Source organism: Bubalus kerabau, chromosome 7 (genome assembly GCF_029407905.1).
Source record: "Bubalus kerabau isolate K-KA32 ecotype Philippines breed swamp buffalo chromosome 7, PCC_UOA_SB_1v2, whole genome shotgun sequence".
NCBI classification, from domain to species: Eukaryota; Metazoa; Chordata; class Mammalia; order Artiodactyla; family Bovidae; genus Bubalus; species Bubalus kerabau.
Window position 1 is genome coordinate 2,415,642 of NC_073630.1, and position 24,197 is coordinate 2,439,838.

A 24,197-nucleotide genomic window follows, 5' to 3' on the forward strand; every position below is an offset into this window, starting at 1 on the left:
CCTGGAGAGGAATATTAGGTCCCGGACACACGCCTAGCTGAGGTCTCTTCGGCCCTGCAGTGACTCGAGCGCAACCCCCAGCTTTCCCTCTCACTCGAGGGGAAGATTGGGCTTCCCAGGGCCAACCCAAGGGGAAGGCTGAGATCCCCGTCGTAACTCGAAAATCCCACCGCAACTCGAGAAAAACCACGTGGTTCCCACCTCTTGGCAAGATGAGGCCCTTTCCCGTGACGGCGTCTCAAGGGAAGTCCCCTGTTCCGCCCTGAAGGGCGAAACGGTCCCTGACAGCCTTCCTGCGACCCCCAAAATTTCCCCGACATGCCGGGTTCCCTCGAGGGGAACACCGAGGGTCCCGGCACCACTTCATCTTAGCCCCTTCTCCCCTCCTGATCGCGACAGGAGAGTCGATTCCCCTGCGTGGTCCGGAAGGGGTTCCCAGCCTTCCCGGCGCACCTCAGGATGAGGCCGGTCTCACGAGGAAATTCGAGACGAGCCAAGTGGGTGGTGCCACATGCCGAACGCCCCCGATTCCCCGGTCCGCTCTTAATAAGAACACGATGCCCGGGCACCTCTTCGAATGCAAACCTGTTAATGAATGCACAACACGAAGGAGTACTGACATCCCCATGCATAGTACGGAAAAACACGCAGATTCCAAACACAGATCGACAAGTGTCCTGTCATCCCTTGAAGAACTAGAGCGGCATGCGGAGTTCCGTTCCTCCACACAAGAGAAGGCCTGACTCTCCTTTCCCAACTCTGCAGGGACCGTGCGATCGGAGTCAGAAATGTAGATGAAACCTGACGTTCCTGCATCAACTCGAAATGAGGCCCTCTTCCATTGCGCCATACCCAGTGGGGTCCCCAGAGGCCCCTCCCAACTCCACAGTATCCCTGACTTCTCAGAGGCACCCTCAGAAGCTCTCTGCGGTCACTGGCACAAGTCGAGTGAACCCAGGGTTTCCTGTTGCATTCTGAGAAAGACCTCGAGAGTCTTTCTTTACCGCGTCTTGAGGCCCGATACCCTACCATGACTCGAGAGCAATGACGCATTTCCCTCGCCACGCCCATTGAAACCTAACTTCCCTGGCGCCACACGAGAGGCTCCCTGCGCTCCCCGTCCTACCTCATGAAAACCCCACACTGGCACCTCCGCTCGAGAAAACACATGAGACGCCTCCGTCATTGTAAGATGAGGGCCTTCTTTTCCTACATGACCTAGAGAGCAATCCCGAGTCCACTCTCCAAACTCCACTGGAGGCCTGTCTCCCTTTAGGCCACTCAGTAGCCTCCAAGAGATACACATCGCTACTCTAGAGGAGAGCGGAGTCCGTTGCTTCCCCTCGAGCTGAGGCCTGACTACTTGGATGAGTCTGGAATGGGATCCCGAGATCCGTGTCGCCCCTGTAGAGGAAAACTCGGTCCTGGACACAAGCCTAAATGAGGTCTTTTTTGTCCTGCATTGACTCAAGTGCAATCCCCAGCTCTCCCTCGCAACTCGAATGGATTATTGGACTTCCCTGGGCCAACACAAGAGGAAGACTGTATTTCCCGTTGTAATTCGAGAATCCCGCGGCAACTGGAGAAAAACAACGTGGCTCCTCCGTCATCGAAATATGAGGCCCCTGTCAGCTATAGCGTCTCCAGGGAAGTCCCATGTTCCGTCTTGAAGTGTGAAACGGTACTTGGCACCCTTGATGCGACCTCCAAATTTCCCTGACACCCCGGTCTCACTCGAGAAGAAAATGGAGGTTCCCAGCACTGCTTCAGCTGAGCCTCTTCTCCCCTCCTGATGGCGACAGGAGGGTCGATTCCCCTGCTTTGTCTGGAAGGGGTTCCCAGACTTCCCGGCGAACCTCAGGATGAGGCCAGTCTCACAAGGGAATTCGGGACGTAGCCTCGTGTGTTGTGCCACATGCTGAAAGACACCGATTTCCTGGTCCGCTATTGATAAGATCCCGATGCCCGGTCACCTCTTCGAAGGTAACCCTGTGGATGAAGGCACAACACGAAGGGGCACTGACACCCCTGTGCATCGTCCCCCAAAACCGCAGGTTCCACATACAACTCGACAGGTGGCCTGTCATCCCATGAACAACTCGAGAGGCAAGCGGAGTTCCATTACTCCACACAAGACGAGGTCTGACTCTCCTGTCACAACTCTGCAGGGACCCTGCTCTCCGAGTCAGAAATGGAGAGGAACCCTGACATTACTGCCTCAATCCGAGATTAGGTCCTCTTCAATTGCACCAGTCCCTGTGAAGTTCCGAGAAGCCCCCCTCAACTCCACAGTATCCCTGTCTTCTCAGAGGAACCCCGCTAAGCTCCCTGAAGTCATGGGCACAAGTCGAGGGAACCCAGGGTTTCCTGCCACACCCCGAGAAAGACATCGAGAGTTCTTCTTCGAAGCGTCTTGAGGCTTTATTCCCCTACCATGACTCGAGAGCAATGAGGCGCTCCCCCTCGCCACGTCCATGGAGACCTGACTTCCGTGGCACCACAGGAGTCTCCCTGAGCTCCCCGTCCTATCTTGTGAGAAACCCCAACCAGGCACTGCACCTTGAGAAAACCCACGAGATGCCCCCGTCATCGCGAGATGAGGGCCTTCTTTTCCTGCATGGCCTAGAGAGCAATCCCGAGTCCTCTCTCCAAACTCCACAGGAGGCTTAACTCCATTTAGGCCATTCTTGGGCTCCAAGGGATACCCGTCGTGACTCGAGGGGAGAGCGGAGTCCATTCATTCCCTTCGAGACGAGGCCTGACTCCCCGGGTGAGTCTGGAATGCAACCCCGAGATCCCTGTCGCCCCTGGAGAGAAAAACTCGGTCCTGGACACAAACCTAGATGAGCTCTATTTTGCCCTGCAGTGACTCGAGAGCAATCTCCAGCTCTCACTTGCAACTCGAATGGAAGATTGGACTTCCCTGGGCCAACACAAGAGGAAACCTGTATTCCCCGTTGTAACTCAAGAATCCTGCCGCAACTCGAGAAAAAACACGTGGGTCCCCCGTCAGTGCTAGATGAGGCCCTTGCCCACTACAGCATCTCAAGAGAAAACCCAGGTTCCGTCTTGAAGTGCGAAACGGTACTTGGCACCCTTGATGCAACCCGAAAAGTTACCCGACTTACCAGTTTCACTCAAGGGGAGCACCGAGGTTCCCAGCACTACTTCATCTGAGCCCTTTCTCTCCTCCTGATCCCGAAAGGAGGGTCGATTCCCCTGCTTTGTCTGGAAAGGGTTCCCGGACTTTCCTGCGCGCCTCAGGATGAGGCCGATCTTACGAGGAAATTCGAGACGTAGCCTCGTGGGTGGTGCAACATGCTGAAAGACCCCGATTTCCCGGTCCGCACTTGAGGAGAACCCGATGCCCGTACACCTCTTCGAAGGCAACCCTGTGGATGAAGGCACAACAGGAAGGAGCACTGACACCCCCGTGCATCTCCGAAAAAACCGCAGGTTCCACACACATCACGAAAAGTGGTGTCATCATTGAACAACTTGAGATGTAAGCGGAGTTCCATTCCTCCGCAGAACACGAGACCTGACACTCCTGAGCAAACTCAGCAGGGACCCTGCAATCTGAGTCAGATCCGACTCCAGGAAGTCAGGAGCAGAACCCTGAGGTTCCTGCCTCAACTCGAGATGAGGCCCTCTTCCATTGCACCAAACCCAGAGGAGTCCCGAGAGGCCTCTCCCAAATCCACAGTATCCCTGATTTCTCAGAGGCACCCTGAGACGCTCCCTGAGGTCACCGGCACAAGTCAAGGGAACCCAGGGTTTCCTGCCGCAACCCTAGAAAGACATCGAGAGTCCTTTTTCAACCCGTCATGAGGCCCGATTACCCTACCCTGACTGGAGAGCAATGATGCGCTCCCCCTTGCCCCGCCCATGGAGACCTGACTTCCCTGTTGCCACACGAGAGGCTACCTGAACTCCCCGTCGTACCTCGTGAGAAACCCCACACTGGCGCCACAGCTCGAGAAAACCCACGAGACGCCCCCGTCATCTCAAGATGTGGGCCTTCTTTTCCTGCATGGCCTGGAGAGCAATCCCGAGTCCTCTCTCCAAACTGAAGAGGAGGGTTGACTCCCTTTAGACCACTCAGTGGGCTCCAAGAGATATGCGTCGCAACTCGAGAGGAGAGCCGAGTCCTTTGCTTCCCCTCGAGACGAGGCCTAACTCCCCGGGTGAGTCTGTAATGCAAAATCGAGATCCCTGTCGCCCTTGGAGAGGATCATTGGGTCCTGAACACAAGGCTAGCTGAGGTCGCTTTTGCCCTGCAGTAACTCGAGAGCACTCCCCAGCTTTCCCTCGCAACCCGAATCGAAGATGGACCTCCCTGGGCCAACACAAGAGGAAGCCTGAATTCCCAGTAGTAATTCGAGAATTCCGCCTCAACTCGAGAAAAACCACGTGATTCCCCCGTCATTGCAAGATGAGGCCCTTGGCCGCTACAGCGTATCAAGAGAAGTCCCACGTTCCATCCTGAGGTACAAAACGGTACTTGGCACCCTTGATGCGACCCCCAAAGTTCCCTGACATACCGGTCTCACTCGAGGGAAACACCAAAGTTCATGGCACCACTTCCTGTGAGCCCCTTCACCCCTCCTGATCGCAACAGGAGGGTCGGCTCCCATGCTTTGTCTGCAAGGGGTTCCCGACGTTCCCCGCGAACCTCCGGATGAGGCCGGTCTCATGAGGAAATTCAAAAAGTAGCCTCATGGTTGGTGCCACATGTTGAAAGATCCCGAATTCCCGGTCCACTCTAGATATGAACCTGACGCCCGGACATCTCTTCGAAGGCAACCCTGTGGATGAAGGCACAACATGAAGGGACACTGACATCCCCATGCATCGTCTGGAAAAACCCGCCGATTCCACTCACAGCTCCAAATGTGGACTGTCACCCCGTGAACAACTCGAGAGGCAAGTGAAGTTGCATTCCTTCACACAAGACGAGGCCTTACCCTCCTGGCCCAACTCTTCAGGGACCCTGTGATCGGAGTCAGAAATGGAGAGGAACCCTGAGGTTCCTGCCTCAACTAGAGAAGAGGCCCTCTTCCATTGAACCAAACTCAGTGGTGTCCCGAGAGGCCCCTCCCAACACCACAGTATCCCTGAATTCTCAGAGGCTCCCTGAGAAGCTACCTGAGGTCACTGGCACAAGTCGAGGGAACCCAGAGTTTCCTGAAGTAACCCGAGAAAGACTTGGAGAGTCCTTTTTCAACGTCTCTTGATGCCCGATTCCCCTACCATGACTCCAGAGCAAGGACGCGCTCCCCTCGCCACAAGCAGGAAAACTGACTTCCCTAGTACCACACAAGAGGCTCCCTGAGTACCCCATCGTACCTCGTGAGAAAACCCACACTGGCGCCGCAGTTCGAGAAAAACCACAAGATGCCCCCGTCAAGGAGAGATGGGGGCCTTCTTTTCCTGCCTGACCTGGAGAGCAATCCCTGGTCCTCTTTCCAAACTTCACAGGAGGATTGACTCCCTTTAGGCCACTCAGTTGGGTCCAAGAAATACCCGGTGCGACTCGAGAGGAGAGCGGAGTCCTTTGCTTCCCTCGAGACGAGGCCTGACTCCCCGGGTGAGTTTGGAATGCAACCCCGAGATCCCTGTCGCCCCTGGAGTGGAACATTATGTCCTAGACACAAGCCTAGATGAAGTCTATTTTGCCCTACTGTGATCGAGAGCAACCTCCATCTCTCCCTCACAATTTGAATGGAAGATTGGGCTTCCCACGGTCAACACATGAGGAAGTCTGAATTTCCCAACGTAATTCGAGAATTCAGCCTCAAGTCTTAAAAACCATGTGGTTCCCCCTTCATCGCAATATGAGGCCCTTGCCAGCTAGAGTCTCAAGAGAAGTCCCACGTTCCATCTTAAAGTTCGAAATGCTACTTGACACCCTTGATGCGACCCCAAAGTTCCCCAACATACCGGTCTCACTCCAGGGGAACACCGAAATTCCCGGCGTCTCCAGGGAAGTCCCATGTTCTGTCCTTAAGTGCGAAACGGTACTTGACACCTTTGATGTGACCGCAAAAGTTCCCCGACACGCTGAATTCCCTCGAGGGGAACACCAAGGGTCCCGGCACCACTTCATCTGAGCCCCTTCTCCCCTCCTGATCGCGACAGGAGAGGCGATTCCCCTGCTTTCTCTGGAAGGGGTTCCCGGCCTTCCTGGTGCACCTCAGGATGAGGCTGGTCTCAGGAGGAAATTCGAGACTAGCCATGTGTGAGGTGCCACGGGCCGAACGACACCGATTTTCCAGTCCGCTCTTGATAAGAACCCGATGCCCGGACACCTCTTCGAAGGCAACCCTGTGAGTGAAGGCACAACACGAAGGGGCACTGACACCCCCGTGCATCATCTGGAAAAACCCGCAGGGTCTACACACAGCTCGACAAGGGGCCTGAGACTCCCGGAACAACTCGAGAGGCAACCAGAATTCCATTCCTCAGACAAGACGAGGCATGAGTCTCCTGTCCCAACACTGCAGGGACCGTGCAGTCGGAGTCAGAATCGGAGAGGAAGCCTGAGGTTCCTGCCTCCCCTCGAGTTGAGGCCCTCTTCCATTGCGCCGAACCCAGCAGAGTCCCGAGAGGCCCTGCCAACTACACAGCATCCCTCACCTCTCAGAGGCACCCTGGTAAGTTCCCTATAGTCCCCTGCAGAAGTCGAGGGAAACGAGGGTTTCCCGCCGCCACCCAAGAAAGACCTCGAGAGTCTTTCTTCAACGCGTCTTGAGGCCCTAGTCACTTCCCATGACTCGAGAGTGATGACCAGCTCCTCCTCGCCATGCGCATGGAGACATGAGTTCCCTGGCACCGCACGAGAGGCTCCCTGAAGTCCTCGTCGTGCCTCGTGAGAAAACCCCCACGGGCGCCGCAGCCTGAGGAAACCCATGAGATGCCCCCGTCATCGTGAGATGAGGGCCTTCTTATCCTGCCTGACCTGGAGAGCAATCCCTAGTCCTCTCTCCAAACTGAAGAGGAGGCTCGACACCCTTGAGTCCACTCATTGGGCTCCAAGAGATCCGTGTCGCGACTTGAGAGGAAAGTGGTGTCCTCTGCTTCCCCTCGAGGCGAGGCCTGACTCCCCGGGGGAGTCTGGAATGGAAACCCGAGATCTCTGTCTTCCCTTGAGAGGAATATTAGGTCCTGGACACACGCCTCGATGAGGTCTCTTTGGCCCTGTAGTGACTCGAGCAGAACCCCCAGCTTTCCCTCGCAACTCCAGGGGAAGATTGGGCTTCCCAGGGCCAACCCAAGAGGAAGCCTGAAATCCCCGTCGTTTTCGAGAATCCAGACGCAACTCGAGAAAAACGACGTTGTTCCAACGTCTTCACAGGATGACGCCCTTGCCCGCTACAGCGTCTCCAGGGAAGTCCCATGTTCTGTCCTGAAGTGGGAAACGGTACTTGGCTCCCTTGATGCGACCCCTAAAGTTCCCTGAAACGCCGGGTTCCCTCGAGTGGAACACCTAGAGTCCTGGCCCCACTTCATCTGAGCCCCATCTCCCCTCCTGATCGCGACAGGAGAGTCGATTCCCCTACTTTGTGTGGAAGGTGTTCCCGGCCTTCCCGGCACACCTCAGGATGATGCTGGTCTCACGAGGAAATTCGAGATGAGCCACGTGGGTGGTGCCACATGTCGAACGACCCCGATTTCCCGGTCCGCTCTTGAAATGAACCTGATACCCGGACACCTCTTTGAAGGCAACCCTGTGGGGGAAGGCACCAAATGAAGGGGCAATGACACCCCCGTGCATCTTCTGGAAACACCCGCAGGTTCCACACACAGCTCGACAAGGGGCCTGAGACCCACTGAACGACTCGAGAGGCAAGCAGAGTTCCATTACTCAGACAAGACGAGGCCTGACTCTCCTGTCCCAACCCTGCAGGGACCCTGCGGTCGGAGTCAGAAATGGAGAGGTAGCCTGAGGTTCCTGCCTCCAATCGAGATGAGGCCCTCTTTCATTTCGTCAAACCTAGTGGAGTCCCGAGAGGCCCCTCTAACTCCTCAGTATCCCTCACCTCTCAGAGGCACCTGGGAAGTTCCCTAAGGTCCCCGGTAGAGGTCGAGGGAAACGAGTGTTTCCCGCCCCAACCCAAGAAAGACCTCGAGAGTCCTTCTTAAATGCGTCTTGAGGCCCTAGTCCCTCCCATGACTCCAGAGCAATGACGCGATCTGCGTGGCCACACGCATGGAGGCCTGACTTCTCTGGCGCCGCACGAGAGGCTCCCTGAGCTCCCCATCATATCTCGTGAGAAACCCCACACTGGCGCCGCAGCTCGAGAAAACCCATGAGACGCTCCCGTCATCACGAGAGGAGGGCCATCTTTAACTGCATGGTATGCAGATCAAGCGTGAACCTTCTGTCCAAGCTACACAGGACGCTTGACTCCCTTTAGGCCACTCATTGGGCTCCAAGAGTTACACGTCGCGACTCGAGAGGATAGTGGAGTCCTTTGCTTCCACTCGAGACGAGGCGTGACCCACCGGGTGAGACTGGAATGAGACCCCGATATCCCTGTTGCCCCTGGAGAGGAACACTACGTCCTGGACCCAAGCCTAGATGAGGACTCTTTGCCCTGAAGTGACTCGAGAGCAACCCACAGCTCTCTCTGACAAGTGGAATGGAAGATTGGACTTCCTGGGCCAACACAAGAGGAAGCCTGAATTCCCCGTCGTAACTCGAGAATCCCGCCGCAACTCGAGAAAAACCACGTGTTTCCCTCGTCATCGCAATATGAGGCCCTTGCCCGCTAGAGCATCTCCAGAGAATTCCCACGTTCCGTCTTGAAGTGCGAAACTGTACTTGGCACCCTTGATGCGACCTCAAAAGTGCCGTGACATACCGGTCTCACTCGAGGGGACCACCGAGGTTCCCAGCACCACTTCATCTCAGCCCCTTCTCCCCTTCGGATCGCGACCAGTGGGTCGATTCCCCTGCTTTGTCTGCAAGGGTTCCCTACCTTCCCGGCGAACCTCAGGATGAGGCCGGTCTCCCGAGGAAATTCGAGACGTAGCCTCGTGGGTGGTACCACATGCTGAAAGACCCCAATTTTCTGGTACGCTCTTGAAAAGAATCCGATGCCCGGAAACCTCTTTGAAGGCAACCCTGTGGATGAAGGCACAACACGAAGGGGTACTGGTACCCCTGTGCATCGTCCGGAAAAACCCACAGGTTCCACACTCATCTCAACAAGTGGCCTGTCACTCCGTTAACAACTCGAAAGGCAAGTGGAGATCCATTCCTCCACGGAAGACGAGGCGTGACTCTCTTGTCCGTACTCGGCAGGTACTCTGCGACCCGAGTCAGAAATGGAGAGGAACCCTGAGGTTCCTGCCTCCATTCGAGATGAGGCCCTCTTCGATTGCACCAAACCCAGTTGAGTAACGAAAGGCCCCTCCCAAATCCACAGTGTCCCTGACTTCTCAGAGGCACCCTGAGAAGTTGCCTGAGGTCACCGACACAAGTCGAGGGAACCCAGGGTTCCCTGCCGCAACCTGAGAAAGACCTCGAGAGTCCTTCTTCAATGCGTCTTGAGGCCCGATTCGCCTACTATGACTCGAGAGCAATCACGCAATCCCCTTCACCACACGCACGGAGACCTGACGTCCCTAGCACCACACGAGAGGCTCTCTGAGCTCCCCGTCATACCTCGTGAGAAATCTGATACTGGCGCCGCAGCTGGAGAAAACCCACGAGACGCCCCCGTCATCGCGAGATGAGGGTCTTTTTTCCTGCATGGCCAGGAAAACAATCCCGAGTCATCTCTCCAAACTCCATAGGAGGCTTCACTCCCTTTACGCCACGCAGTGGGCTCCAAGAGATACCCGTCGCGACTCGACAGGAGAGCGGAGTCCTTTTTTTCCCCTCAAGACGAGGCCTGACTCTCCGGGTGAGTCGAGAATGCAACCCTGAGATCCCTGTCGGCCCAGTAGTGGAACACTAGGTCCTGGACACAAGCGTAGATGAGGTCTATTTTGCCCTGCAGTGACTGGAGAGCAGTCCCCAGTTCTAACTTGCAACTCGAATGGAATACTGGATTTTCCTGACGCCACACAAGAGGCTCCCTGAAATCCCTGTGGTACTTCATGAGACACCCCACACTGGCGCCGCAGCTCGAGAAAACCCACGAGACGCCACCGTCATCTCGAGGTGAGGGCCTTCTTTTCCTGCATGGCCTGGAGTCCAATCCCGAGTCCTCTCTCCAAACTCCACAGGAGGCTTGACTCCCTTTAGTACACACAGTGGGCTCCAAGAGATACCCATCGCGACTCGAGACGAGAGCGGAATTCTTTGCTTACCCTCGAGGTGAGAACTGACTCCCCGGATGAGTCTGGAATGCAAACCCGAGATCCCTGTCGCCCCTGGAGAGCAACATTAGATCCTGGACACAAGCCTAGATTAGGTCTCTTTTGCCCTGCAGTGACTCTAGCGCAATCCCCAGCTCCCCCTCGCAACCCGAATGGAAGATTGGATTTCAAGGCCAACAAGAGGAAGCCTAAATTCCCGGTCATAACTCGAGAATCCCGCCGCAACTCGAGCAAAACCACGTGGTTCTCCCGTCATCGCAAAATGAGGCCCTTGCCCGCTACAGCGTTTCAAAAGATGTCCCAGGTTCCGTCTTGAAATGCGAAACGGTACTTGGCACCCTTGATGCGACCCCAAAAGTCCCCCAACACGCCGGTCTCACTCAAGGGGAACACCGAGGTTCCCGGCACCACTTCATTTAAGCCCCTTCTCCCCTCCTGATCGTGACCGGTGGGTCGATTCCCCTGCTTTGTCTGCAAGGGGGCCCGACCTTCCCTGCACAACTCAGGATGAGGCCGGTCTCATGGGGAAATTCGATACGTAGCTTTGTGGGTGGTGCCACTTGCTGAAAGACTCCAATTTTCCGGTCCACTCTTGATAAGAATCCGATGCTCGGACACCTCTTGGAAGGCAGCCTTGAGTATGAAGGTACAACACGAAGGGGCACTGACACACCTGTGCATCATCCGGAAAAACGGGCAGATTACATACACAGCTCGACAAGTGGCCTGTCACCTCGAGAACAACTCGAGAGGCAAGAGGAGTCCCATCCTCCAGAAAAGACGAGGCCTGACTCTCCTGTACCAACATGCAGGGACCTTGCAATCTGAGTCAGAAATGGAGAGGAACACTGAGGTTCCTGCTTCAACTCGAGATGAGTCCCTCTTACATTCCACCAAACGCAGAGGAGTCTCGAGAGGCCCCTCCAAACTGCACAGTATCCCTGACTTCTCAGAGGCACTCTGAGAATCTCCCTGAGGTCGCAGGCACAAGTCAAGGGAACCCTGGGTTTTATGCAGTGACCCAAGTAAGACCTCGAGAGTCCTTCTTCAACCCGTCTTGAGGCCCGATTACCCTACCATGACTCGAGAGCAATGACGAATTCCCCCTAGCCATCTCATGGGGACCTGACTTCCCTGGCGCCACACGAGAGGCTCCCTGAGCTCCCTCTCGTACCTCTTCAGAAACCCGGCACTAGCGCGGCAGTCTAGAAAACCCACAAGACGCCGCCGTCATTGCGAGATGAGGGCCTTCTTTTCCTGCATGGCCTGGAGAGGAATCCCGAGTCCTCTATCCAAACAGCAAAGGAGGCTTGACTCCCTTTAGGGCACACAGTGGGCTCCAAGAGATACCCATCGCGACTCAAAAGGACAGCGGAGTTCTTTGCTTCACCTCAAGACGAGGCCTGATTCCCTGGGTGAGTCTGGTATGCAAGCCCGAGATCCCTGTCGCCCCTAGGGATGAACATTAAGTCCTGGACACAAGCCTAGATGAGGTCTATTTTGCCCTGCAGTGACTCGAGGGCAATCCTCAGCTCTCCCTTGAAACTCGAATGGAAGATAGGACTTCCCTGGGCCAACACATGAGGAAGACTGTATTCCTCGTCGAAACTCGAGAATCCCGCCACAACTCGAGAAACGCTACGTGGTTCCCCCGTCATCGCAAGATGAGGCCCTTGCCCCCTACAGGGTCTCAAGAGAAGTCCCACGTTCCGTCTTGAAGTGCGAAACGGTACTGGCACCCTTGATGCGACCTCAAAAGTTCCTCGACACACTGGTCTGACTCAAGGGGAACACCGAGGTTCCCGGCACCACTACATCTGGGCCCCTTCTCCCCTCCTGATCGCGACAGGAGGGTCGATTCCCCTGTTTTGTCTTGAAGGGGTTCCCGCCTTTCCCGGTGCATCTCAGGATGAGGCCGGTCTCACGAGGATATTCGAGACATAGCCACGTGGATGGTGACACATGCCAAAAGACCCCGATTTCCCGGTTCGCTCTTGATAAGATCCCAATGCCCGGACACCTCTTTGAAGATAACCCTTTTGATGAAGGCACAACACGAAGGGGCACTGACACCCCCGGGTATCGTCCTGAGAAACACGCAGGTACCACACACAGCTCGAGAAGTGACCTGTCACCCCGTGAACAACTGGAGAGGCAAGCAGAGTTCCATTCCTCCACACAAGACGAGGCCTGACTCTCCTGTTCGAACTCTGCAGCGAAACTGCGATCCGAGTCAGATCTGGCCCAGGGGAAGTCAGGAGAGGAAACATGAGTTTCCTGCCTCCACTCGAGATGAGGCCCTCTTCCATTGCACCGAACCCAGTGGAGTCCCGAGAGGCCCCTCCCAACTGCACAGTATCCCTGACTTCTCAGAGGCACCCTTAGACCTTCCTGAGATCACCGGCACAAGTCGAGAGAACCAAGGGTTTCCTGCCCCAACCCGTAAAAGACCTCGAGAGTCCTTCTTCAACGCGTCTTGAGGTGCGATTCCCCTACCATGACTCGAGAGCAATGACGCGCTCCCCCTAGCCACGCACATAGAAACCTGACTTCCCTGGCGCCACAGGAGAGGCTCCCTGAGCTCCCCATTATACCTCGTGAGCAACACCACACTGGAGCCGCAGCTCGAGAATACCCACGAGACGCCCCAGTCCTCACGAGATGAGGGCCTTCTTTTGCTGTATGGCCTGGAGAGCAATCCTGAGTCCTCTCTCCAAACTCCACAGGAGGCTTGACTCATTTTAGGCCACACAGTGAGCTCCAAGATATACCCGTCGCGACTTGACAGGAGAGCGGTGTCCTTGGCTTCCCCTCGAGACGAGGCCTGATTCCCCGGGTGAGTCGAGAATGCAATGCCGAGATCGCTGTCGCCCCAGCAGAGGAACATTAGGTCCTGGACACAAGCCTAGATGAGGTCTATTTGGCCCTGCAGTGTCTCGAGAGCAATCCCCAGTTCTAACTCGCAATTCGAATGAAAACTGGACTTCCCTGGGCCAGTTGAACAGGAAGCCTGAATTCCCCGTCGTAACTCGAGAATCCCGCCCCAACTCAAGAAAAACCATGTGGTTCCCCCGTCATCGAAAGATGAGGCCCTTGCCCGCTACAGCGTCTCAAGAGAAGTCCCACGTTCCTTATTGAAGAGCAAAAAGTTACTTGGAACCCTTGATGCGACCCCAAAAGTTCCCCGACATACCATTCTCACTTGAGGAGAACACCGAGGTTCCCGGCACCACTTCATCTGAGACTCTTCTCCCCTCTTGATCGCTACAGGAGGTTCGATTCCCCTGCTTTGTCTGGAAGGCATTCCCGACCTTCCTGGCGCACATCAAGATGAGGCCAGTCTCACGAGGAAATTCGAGACATAGCCTCGTGGGTGGTGCGGCATGCCAAAAGACCCCAATTCCCTGGTCCGCTCTTGATAAGAACCCGATGGCAGAACCCAACTCGAAGGCAATCCTGTGGATCAAGGCACAACACGAAGGGGCAGTGACACCCCGGTGCATCGTCCAGAAAAACCCGCAAGTTCCACATACAAATCGACAAGTGGCCTGTCACCCCATGAACAACGCGAGAGTCAAGCGGAGTTCCATTCCTCCACACAAGACGAGGCCTGACTCTCCTGTCCCAACTCTGCAGGGACTCTGCGATCCGAGTCAGATCCGGCGCATTCGAAGCCAGGAGAGGAACCCTGAGGTTCCTGCCTCAACTTGTCATGAGGCCCTCTTCCATTGCACCAAACCCAGTGGAGTTCCGAGAGGCCCCTCCCAACTCCACAGTGACCCTGACTTCTCAGAGGCACGCTGAGAAGCTTCCTGAGGTCACTGGCACAAGTCGATGGAACCCAGGGTTTCCGGCTGCAACCCAGGAAAGACCTCGAGAGTCCTTCTTTAACACGTCTTCAGGCCCAATTCCCCTACCATGACTCGAGAACAATGACGGGCTCCCTCTCACCACGTGCATAGAGACCTGACTGCCCTGGCACCACGTGAGAGGCTCACTGAGCTCCCAGTCTTACTTCGTGAGAAACCCCACACTAGCGCCACAGCTCGAGAAAACCTACGAGACGCCCCAGTCATTGGGAGATGAGGGCCTTCATTTCATGCATTCCCTGGAGAGCAATCCCGTGTCCTCCCTCCAAACACCAGAGGAGGTTTGACTCCCTTTAAGCCACTCAGTGGGCTCCAAGACATACCCGTCCGACTCGAGAGGAGAGCAGAGTCCTTTGCTTCCCCTCGAGACGAGGCCTGACTCCAAGGTGAGTCTGGAATGCAACCCCGAGATTTCTGTCGAGCCTTGACATGAACATTAGGTCCTGCACACAAGCCTTGGTGGGGTCTCTTTTGCCTTCAGTGACTAGAGCGCACCTCCAGCTCTTCCTCGAATCTCGAATGGAAGATAAGACTTTTGTGGGCCAACACAAGAGGAAGCATGAATTCCCTGTGGTAACTCAAATATCCCACCGCAACTCGAGAAAAACCAAGTGGTTCCGCAGTCATTCCAAGATGAGGCCCATGCCCGCTGGAGCACCCCAAGAGAAGTCCAACGTTCCATTTTGAAGAGCGAAACGGTACTTGGAACGCTTTATGCGACCCCAAAAGTTACCCGACATACCTGTCTCACTTGAGGGAAACACCGAGGTTCCCAGCAGCACTTCATCTGAGCCACTTCTCCCCTCCTGATCGCCACAGGAGGGTCGATTCCTCTGCTTTGTCTGGAAGAGTTTCATGACCTTCGCGGCACACTTCAGGATGAGGCCGGTTTCATGAGGAAATTCGAGTCAACCCACGTGGGTGGTGCTAAATGCTGAACGACCCCGATATCCCGGTCCGGTCCGCTCTTCATAAGAACCCGATGCCCGGACACCTCTTCGAAGGCAACCCTGTGGATGAAGACACAAAACGAAGGGTCACTGACACCCCCGTGCATCGTCTGGAAAAACCTGCAGATTCCACACACAGTTTGACAAGGGGCCTGAAACCCCATGAACAACTCGAGAGGCAAGCGGAGTTCCATTCCTCAGAAAAGACGTAGCCTGACTCTCCTGTCCCAACTCTGCAGGCACCCTGATGTCGGAGTCCGAAACAGAGAGGAAGTCTGAGGTTCCTGCCTCCCCTCGAGATGAGCCCCTCTTCCATTGCGACAAACCCAGCGGAGTCCCGAGAGGCACCACCAACTCCACAGTATCCCTCAACTCCCAGAGACACCCTGGGAAGTTCCCTAAGGTCCCCAGCAGAAGTCGAGGGAAACGACTTTTTCCCGCCACAACCCGAGAAAGACCTCGAGAGTCCCTCTTCAACGCGTCTTGAGGCCCTAGTCCCCTCCCATTACTCGAGAGTCACAACGCGCTCCTCCTCGCTACTTGCAGGGAGACCTGACTTCCCTGGCGCCGCACGAGAGGCTCCCTGAGATCCTCGCCGTGCCTCGCGAGAAAACCCCCACGGGTGCCGCAGTTCTAGGAAACCCCTGAGACGCCCCCGTCCTCACGAGGTGAAGGGCCTTCTTTTCCTGCATGGCCTGGAGAACAATCCCGAGCCCTCTCTCCAAAATGAAGAGGAGGCTTGACTCCATTGACGCCACTAGGGGGCTCCAAGAGATCCGCGTCGCGACTCGAGAGGACAGCGGAGTCCTTTGCTTCCCCTCGAAACGAGGCCTGACACCCAGGGGGATCCTGGAATGCAACCCCGAGATCCCTGCCTTCCCTGGAGAGGAACATTAGGTCCCGGACACACGCCTTGATGAGGTCTCTTTGGCCCTGCAGTGACTCGAGCGCTACCCCCAGATTTCCCTCGCTACTTGAATGGGAGATGGGGTTTCCCAAGGCCAACCCAAGAGGAAGCCTGAAATCCTCGTCGAAGCTCGAGAATCCCGCCGCAACTCGAGAAAAACCACGTGGTTTCAACGTCTTCGCAAGATGAGGCCCTTGCCCGGTACGGCGTCTCAAGGGAAGTCCCATGTTCCGTCGTGAAGTGAGACATGGTACCTGACACCCTTCATGCGAAATCCAAAAGTTCCCCAACATGCCGGATTCCGTTGAGGGGAACACCGAGAGTCCCGGAACCACTTCCTCTGAGCTCCTACTCCTCTCCTTTTCGCGACAGGAGAGTTGATTCCCCTGCGTGGTCTGGAAGGGGTTCCCGGCCTGCACGGCGCCCCTCAGGATGAGGCCGGCCTCGCGAGGAAATTCGAGACAAGCCCCGTGGCTGGTGCCCCATGTTGAACGACCCTGATTTCCCGGTCCGCAGTTGAGGAGAACCCGATGCCCGGACACCTCTTCGAAGGCCACCCTGTGAGTGAAGGAACAACACGAAGGGGCACTGACACTCCCGTGCATCGTCGGGAAACACCCGCGGTTTCCACACACAGCTCAACGAGGGGACTGAGACTCCCTGAGCAACTCGAGAGGAAAGCGGAGTTCCCTTCCTCAGACAAGACGAGGCCTGACTCTCCTGCCCCAACGCTGCAGGGACACTGCTGTCGGAGTACAAAAAGGAGAGGAAGCCTGAGGTCCTGTCTCCCCTCGAGATGAGGCCCTCTTCGATTGCGCCAAACCCAGAGGAGTCCTGAGATGGCCAACCAACTCCACAGCATCCCTCACCTCTAAGAGGAACCCTGGGAAGTTCCCTCAGGTCACCGGGAGAAGTCGAGGGAAACGAGGGTTTCCCACCGCAAGCCGAGAAAGACCTCGAGAGTCCTTCTTCTACACGCCTTGATGCCCTAGTCCCCGCCCTGGACTCGAGAACAATGACGCGCTCCCCCTCGCCACGCTCATGGAGACCTGACTTCCCTGGCGCCGCACGAGAGGCTCTCTGAGAACCTCGTCGTGCCTCGTGAGAAAAGCCCCACGGACGCCGCAGCTCGAGGAAACCCCTGAGAAGCCCCCGTCCTCGCGAGGTGAGGGCCTTCTTTTCCTGCGTTTCCTGGAGAGCAATCCCGAGTCCTCTCTCCAAACTGAAGATTAGGCTTGACTCCCTTGAGGCCACTCAGAGGGCTCCAAGAGATCCGAGTCGTGGCTCAAGAGAAGAGCGGAGTCCTTTGCTTCCCCTCGAGGCGAGGCCTGACTCCACGGGGGACTCTGGAGTGCAACCCCGGGATCCCTGTCTTCCCTTGAGAGTACTACTAGGTCCTGGACACACGCCTAGATGAGGTCTCTTGGGCTCTGCAGTGACTCGAGCGCAACCCCCAGCTTTCCCTCGCAACTCGAATGGAAGATGGGGCTTCCCAGGGCCAACCCAAGAGGAAGCCTGAAATCCCTGTCGTAACTCGAGAATCCCGCCGCAACTCGAGAAAAACCACGTGGTCCCAACGTCTTCGCAAGATGGGGCCCTTGCCCGCTAGGGCGTCTCAAGGGAAGTCTCACGTTCCGTCCTGAGTTGCGAAACGGTACCTGACACCCTTCATGCGACCTCCAAAATTTCCCAGACATGCCGGGTTCCCTCGAGGGGAACACCGAAGGTCCAGGCACCCCTTCATCTGAGCCCCTTCTCCCCTCCTCATCACGACAGGAGAGTCGATTCTCCTGCGTATTCTGGAAGGGGTTCCCGGCTTTCCCGGCACACCTCAGGATGAGGCCGGCCTCCCGAGGAAATTCGAGACGAGCCACGTGGGTGGGGCCACATGCCGAACGCCCCCGATTCCCCGGTCCGCCCTGGAGAAGGACCCGAGGCCCGGACCCCTCTTCGAAGGCAACCCAGTGGGTGAAGGCACAACACGAAGGGGCACTGTCACCCCCGTGCATCGTCCGCAAAGACCCGCGGGTTCCACACACAGCTCGACGAGGGGCCTGAGACCCCCTGAGCACCTCGAGAGGCAAGCGGAGTTCCCTTCCTCAGACAAGACGATTCCTGACTCTCCTGTCCCAACTCTGCAGGGACCTTGCGGTCGGAGTCTGAAAAGGAGAGGAAGCCTGAGGTTCCTGCCTTCCCTGGACATGAGGCCCTCTTCCATTGAGCCAAACCCAGCGGAGTCCTGAGAGGCCCCGCCAACTCCACAGCATCCCTCATCTGTCAGAAGCACACTGGGAAGTTCCCTAAGGTCACCGGTAAACTTTTATTGCACAAGGTCCCCATGAAAAGGCCCACGCAGCAGGACAGCCACAGATTCTGTCTTCCATTAAAGGGCAGTAAGGTGCCCTCCCCCCTTCTTTGCTGCCTCGGCGGCCACCAGGGTGCAATTCGCGTACCCTTCCCTTTCCCATCCTAGCAGGTGCTCCAGGGCCCGCTGGCCTACAAAGTGCCAGAAGCAGGGCTGGGCCAGCCGGCCAGAATTCAGGGTTCTGTCCCTTGGACTTCCAGCGGACACTAGGCTGCTTGGCAAAACCGCGCAGACCCTGAGGTTTTTCAGCAGAGGGGTGGAGCGGTAAAGGCCTTGACCCCAAAGACGAGGCCTTTCTGCAACCGCCAGGTTGGGGAGCTCTGAGACTGTGCCAACACAGGGCGGAATACATGGTTCCCTGCTCCAGGCAGTCCCCGTTCCCTTACCTGTGTTCCGCACCCCTCCGCTGTGGCCAATGGATGCCGATCCTTGGGGATCCAGGAGTTCACGAAATGGGCATTCCCAGCCGCAATGGCGACCCCCAACAGCACATCTGGAAAGCCCTCCCCCACCCCCGCCAGGAGCCGACCCCCACTGCGAACGGAACCCCACCCCGCCCCGCGCCGCCAGGTTTCGCCCCGGCCCTGCTGGGCTCCCGGCGGGTTCCCAGTCATATTGGCGACCCACGGGGGCACAACAGGGACCGACCCCCCACCCACAGTGAGCGGAATCTCGACCTGTGCAGCCCAGGTTTACCCCACCCTGGCTGCGCTCCCGGCGCGTTTCCAGCTGCAGTGGCCATCTCCGAGAGCACAACTGGGAAGCCCTCCCCAACCCCGGCCAGGAGCCGACACCCGCCCTGCGCCGCCCAGGTTCGCCCCGCCCCTGCCGCGCTCCAGGGGCGCTGCCCACCTTCACCAGTGGCTCTCGGTGAGCCCCGTCCCCACGCCCGGTTCCAGGAGAGGCTCTCGGACCTCGCTGCTGCCGCCAGGTCAAACATGAGGACAATACATACACCCCACAGAGACAATCCAAGCTGTCTATGATTTAGGGATAAAACGAGGACTACAGAAAGGCAAGATGACCTGACCTAGGAGGGCCATGATATTCTATAGAACCAGACAAAGTTGGTTACCAAGGAAACTTTTTTCCTTGGAACCCGGAAAGCTGGTTCTTTGCATATGCAATGACCAACAATTAGCTTGTTACCCAAGCCTGCCTTACTGCCACCCCCATCCCCCCACTCCCCAGAAGACTGGCTCAAAGAAATATTTTAAATCTCAGGCGGAAACCTGGAAGATGTCTTGTCTGTCTGTTTGGATTAAGGTATGTGTCAGTGTGAGCCCTGTGTTTTTTGATAATATTGCTCAAGTTCTGTGTTCTGATTTCAATGGTCTCAAGACAAGGCAGCCCTTCCAAATCAAACTGCTGGAAATAAAAGAAAACATTGACCTAAATGAATGTCAGAGTCCCGTGAACTGGGAACTAGTCAATATTAAATATCTAGTGTTTTTGGTTTTGCTCCTCCACTATAGACATGTCTAAGAGTCAACAACATTAAGCACAACATGTTCATAGTGCCTAGGTTTCTTTTGAGGTAAAAATTGCTCTATTGTTATATCTGTCACAAGCTTGTCAGCAAGAAACTACCTGGAAACGACAGCAACAACAGTAAAAAATGTAAATGTGATATGAGCTTTTAGACAAACTCTTTACAATAATTATACTCTAAAATATCTGCCTCTCATAGTCTTGATTGAAGGCAGAGGAGAAGGGGATGACAGAGGATAAGATGGTTGGATGGCATCACTGACTCGATGGACATGAGTTTGAGCAAGCCCCTGGAGCTGGTGACGGACACGGAAGCCTGGCGTCCTTCAGGCCACGGGGTCACAAAGAGTCAGACACGACTGAGCAACTGAACTGAACTGAACTAACAAACGTTTCTCCAGGTGTTTTGCTTACCCGAGTTTCTATCCTTGTGACGACAGTGTATTGAATAGCTAGGTCATTTCCAAATAAATGAAAGTTCTGAAACATTCACGACTTGAAAGGACCTCCCTTTTACACAGAAACAAAAGAGATTTTTGACTCTCCATGAATAGTGTCTGGCACCATCCTGACATGTTAAATGTAAGAAAGCAATTGTTTTGTTTTGTTTTGTTCTGTTCTTGGGGGTGGGGGGAGGGGGGCGGGCTATAGCGAATGCCAATATAAAAGTCAGTTCTTGGTTGCTGAAGGGAAATGTATGACTTGTTATTACAAGAAAGTATGTGGAATGCAATGGCACTTGAGGAAGGAAAACAAAGTAGTTCTGTCTTACAGGTGGCCGTTTCAGGATGGGAGAAGCAAAGGAATGGGTACAGAATGGGATAAGGAGGTTGTAGGGAAAGTGGACCCCCAGAAAAGAGTTCTGTGCCTAGCACAAGTTTTCTTGAGATGTCGAACTGCCTTTGCTAATGGAGTTTAAGTTTTTTTACCTCTTAAGTGATCTCTTCTAGGTTGACCTAGAACAGAAATCTTTTGTTAGCTTTGGCTAAGTGGAGAAGTAGTGTTTCACGGTGACATATGTGATCCTTCCTGACTGTTTGCAGCCCTTTTGATATCGATGCACTGCTTCTGCTGCTGCTGCCGCCGCTGCTGCTGCTAAGTCGTTTCAGTCGTGTCCGACTCTGTGCGACCCCATAGACGGCAGCCCACGAGGCCCCGCAGTCCCTGGGGTTCTCTAGGCAAGAACACTGGAGTGGGTTGCCATTTCCTCCTCCCATGCATGAAAGTGAAAAGTGAACGTGAAGTCGCTCAGTGGTGTCCGACTCTTAGTGACCCCATGGACTGCAGCCTACCAGGCTCCTCCATCCATGGGATTTTCCACGCAAGAGTACTGGAGTGGGGTGCCATTGCCTTCTCCCATATCTATGCACAAGCCTGCCTAAATAATTGACTTCTAGCTAGCTTTGGGATGCCAATGACCATCCACCCTTACAAGGCAACAGAGAAGAGAAAAACACTTACCACAGGAGGTCCTGGTAAGGAACGAGGAACTAACAAGCTCCCGCCAACCAGGATTCTGCAGAGGTCAACAAGAGGTCAGTAAGAGATGGAAGACTGCAGTCCAGAGGTCCTAGAAACTTCCATCTTGCAGCAGAGACCCAGCATAGTCAAAACGAATTCAATGTTGCAAAAAATAAGTAAACAAATAAAGGACAGAAGTTCTTTGAACACATGACTGAGATTAGGGGTGAGGCAGTACATGTACGGTGCCCGGAAAATCTTAAAGTATGAGAAAGGAAAGAAATTAAAGACAACTCTCAAGCTGTCCAAACTGATAAAAACGAAAGATTACACAGTTTTTCCTGTATATATTACCAGATAATAATCTGAAAAGGAATTAAAAACAATTCCCTTTCAATAATGTCAACATGAATACAACACTTTGCCATGGATGTAACGAGCATGACAAGACTGGCACACTGGAACTTATACACCCTGGCTGAAAACTATCCTGAATACATGGACAGGTATTCCATAACAATGGAAAGACTTAAGATGGCAATACCATGGAACGCATCTTCAATCTGAAATGAAGATTTGATACGATTTGATCGCTCAGAGCTTTTGTGTCATCAATTGTTATTAAAATATAAATGAGATAGAGAAAGCTGCTGACTTAGACTTGAGGCGGGGTGTACACCCTGCTGGTCTCTAGCCAGATATTCTACAGGCACTAGCAGTCAGCTAAGGAAAGAAAGGCACTGTCTCAGGGAATGGCACCAGGCCCCTCCCCCACGACATGCCTTGAGGTCACATTGGCAGCAGGTGAGTCATCCTGGGCCAAAAACTGATTGACATGAATCTTGAAGAAAGGCAGTATTCCAGGCAAATATATCATTTCCTTAACATAGATTAGGAGAACAAGGTACGAGGAAAACATACTGTTTTGTTCAAGTCGCTTCTGAGCCTATTGGGGGAACCGACCTGAAGCCAGAGTCCAGCAGATATACATAGGATATTTACATCGCTTAAGACAAACATTTCCTCAGGAACAAATGCATTGCTTAGCTCAAGGTTTGTCTGCGAAATTCTTACACATCAGGAGATGGCTCCGAGCTGGGTTTCTACACACAAGAACATGAATGCAAAGGACAAGCCTGCGCAGCCCATCTGCCCCCCTCCCCCACAGTCAGCAGCATTTCCAAGTGATCTCCTAAGGCCTTCCCCAAAATACAGGGGCACCTCTGGGTTTCCTGTTTCCCTCACTTCGAACACTTTTCTTAAAAAAAAAAAAAATCCTGCACACTTCTTGATAGAATGCCACAGTGCAAGGAAAACAGGCCTTCAATACTTAAACCTCCCTGTGCCAAACACTTGGGGCTTGGTTTTGTTTTATTTTGTTTTTTAATTACACCACCACATAATTTAAACTTTTTACAATTTCTAATTATTCAGTACCAAAACACCAAACTTTTATTGCACAAGGTCCCCATGAAAAGGCCCACGCATCAGGACAGCCACAGATTCTGCCATGAAAGGGCAGCAAGGTGCCCTCCCCCCTTCTTTGCTGCCTGGGCGGCCACCAGGGTTTGAAATCCATGCACCCTACTAAGTTTCTAGGGTGCAATCCGTGGACCCTTCCCTTTCCCATCCCAGCAGGTGCTCAAGGGCCCGCTGGCTTACAAAGTGCCAGAAGCAGGGCTGGGCCAGCCGGCCAGAGTTCAGTGTTCTGTCCCTTGGACTTCCAGGGGACACTAGGCTGCTTGGGAAAACCGTGCAGACTGAGATTTTTCAGCAAAGGGGTGGAGCGGTAAAGGCCTTGACACCAAGGGCGAGTCCTTTCTGAAACCGCCAGGTTGGGGAGCTCCGAGAATGTGCCAACAGAGGGCGGAATACTTGGTTCCCTGCTCCAAGCAGTCCCAGTTCCCTGACCTGTGGCCCGCAGCCCTCTGCTGCACCCACTAGATGTGGATCCTTGGGGACACAGGAGCGTAGGAAATGGGCGTTCCTAGCCGCAGTGGCGACCCCCGAGAGCACAACTGGGACCGAACCCCCACCCACAGCCATCTAAATCTCGACCCGCGCAGCCCAGGTTTACCCCGCCCCGGGTGCGCTCCCGGCGCGTTTCCAGCCGCAGTGGCCACCACCGAGAGCACAACTGGGAAGCCCTCCCCCACCCCCGCCAGGAGCCGAACCCCGCCCCGCGCCACCCGGGTTCACCCCTCCCCTGCCGCACTCCCAGCGCGTTTCCAGCTGCAGTGGGGACCCCCGAGAGCACAACTGTTACCGCCCCCCACCCCCTCCCGACCAGAACCCCGACCCGCGCCGCCCGGGATCGCCCCGCCCCTGGCGCGCTCCCGGGGCACTGCCCATTTCCACCAGGGGCTCCTGGTGAGCCCTGTCCCCACGCCCGGTTCCAGGAGATGCTCTCGGACCTCGCTACTGCCGCCAGGTCAAACACGAGGACAATACATCCACCCCACAGAGACAATCCAAGCTGTCTATGATTTAGGGATAAAACGAGGACTACAGAAAGGAAAGATGTCCTGACCTAGGAGGGCCATGAGAGTCTATAGATCCAAACAAAATTGGGTACCAAGGAAACTTTTTTCCTTGGAACCCGGAAAGCTGGTTCTTTGCATATGCAATGACCAACAATTAGCTTGTTACCCAAGCCTGCCTCGCTGCCACCCCCACTCCCGCCCCCCACTCCCCAGGAAAACGGCTCAAAGAAATATTTTAAACCTCAGGCGGAAAACTGGAAGTTGTCTTGTCTGTCTGTCTGGATTAAGGTATGTGTCAGTGTGAGCCTTGTGTTTTTTGATAATATTGCTCAAGTTCTG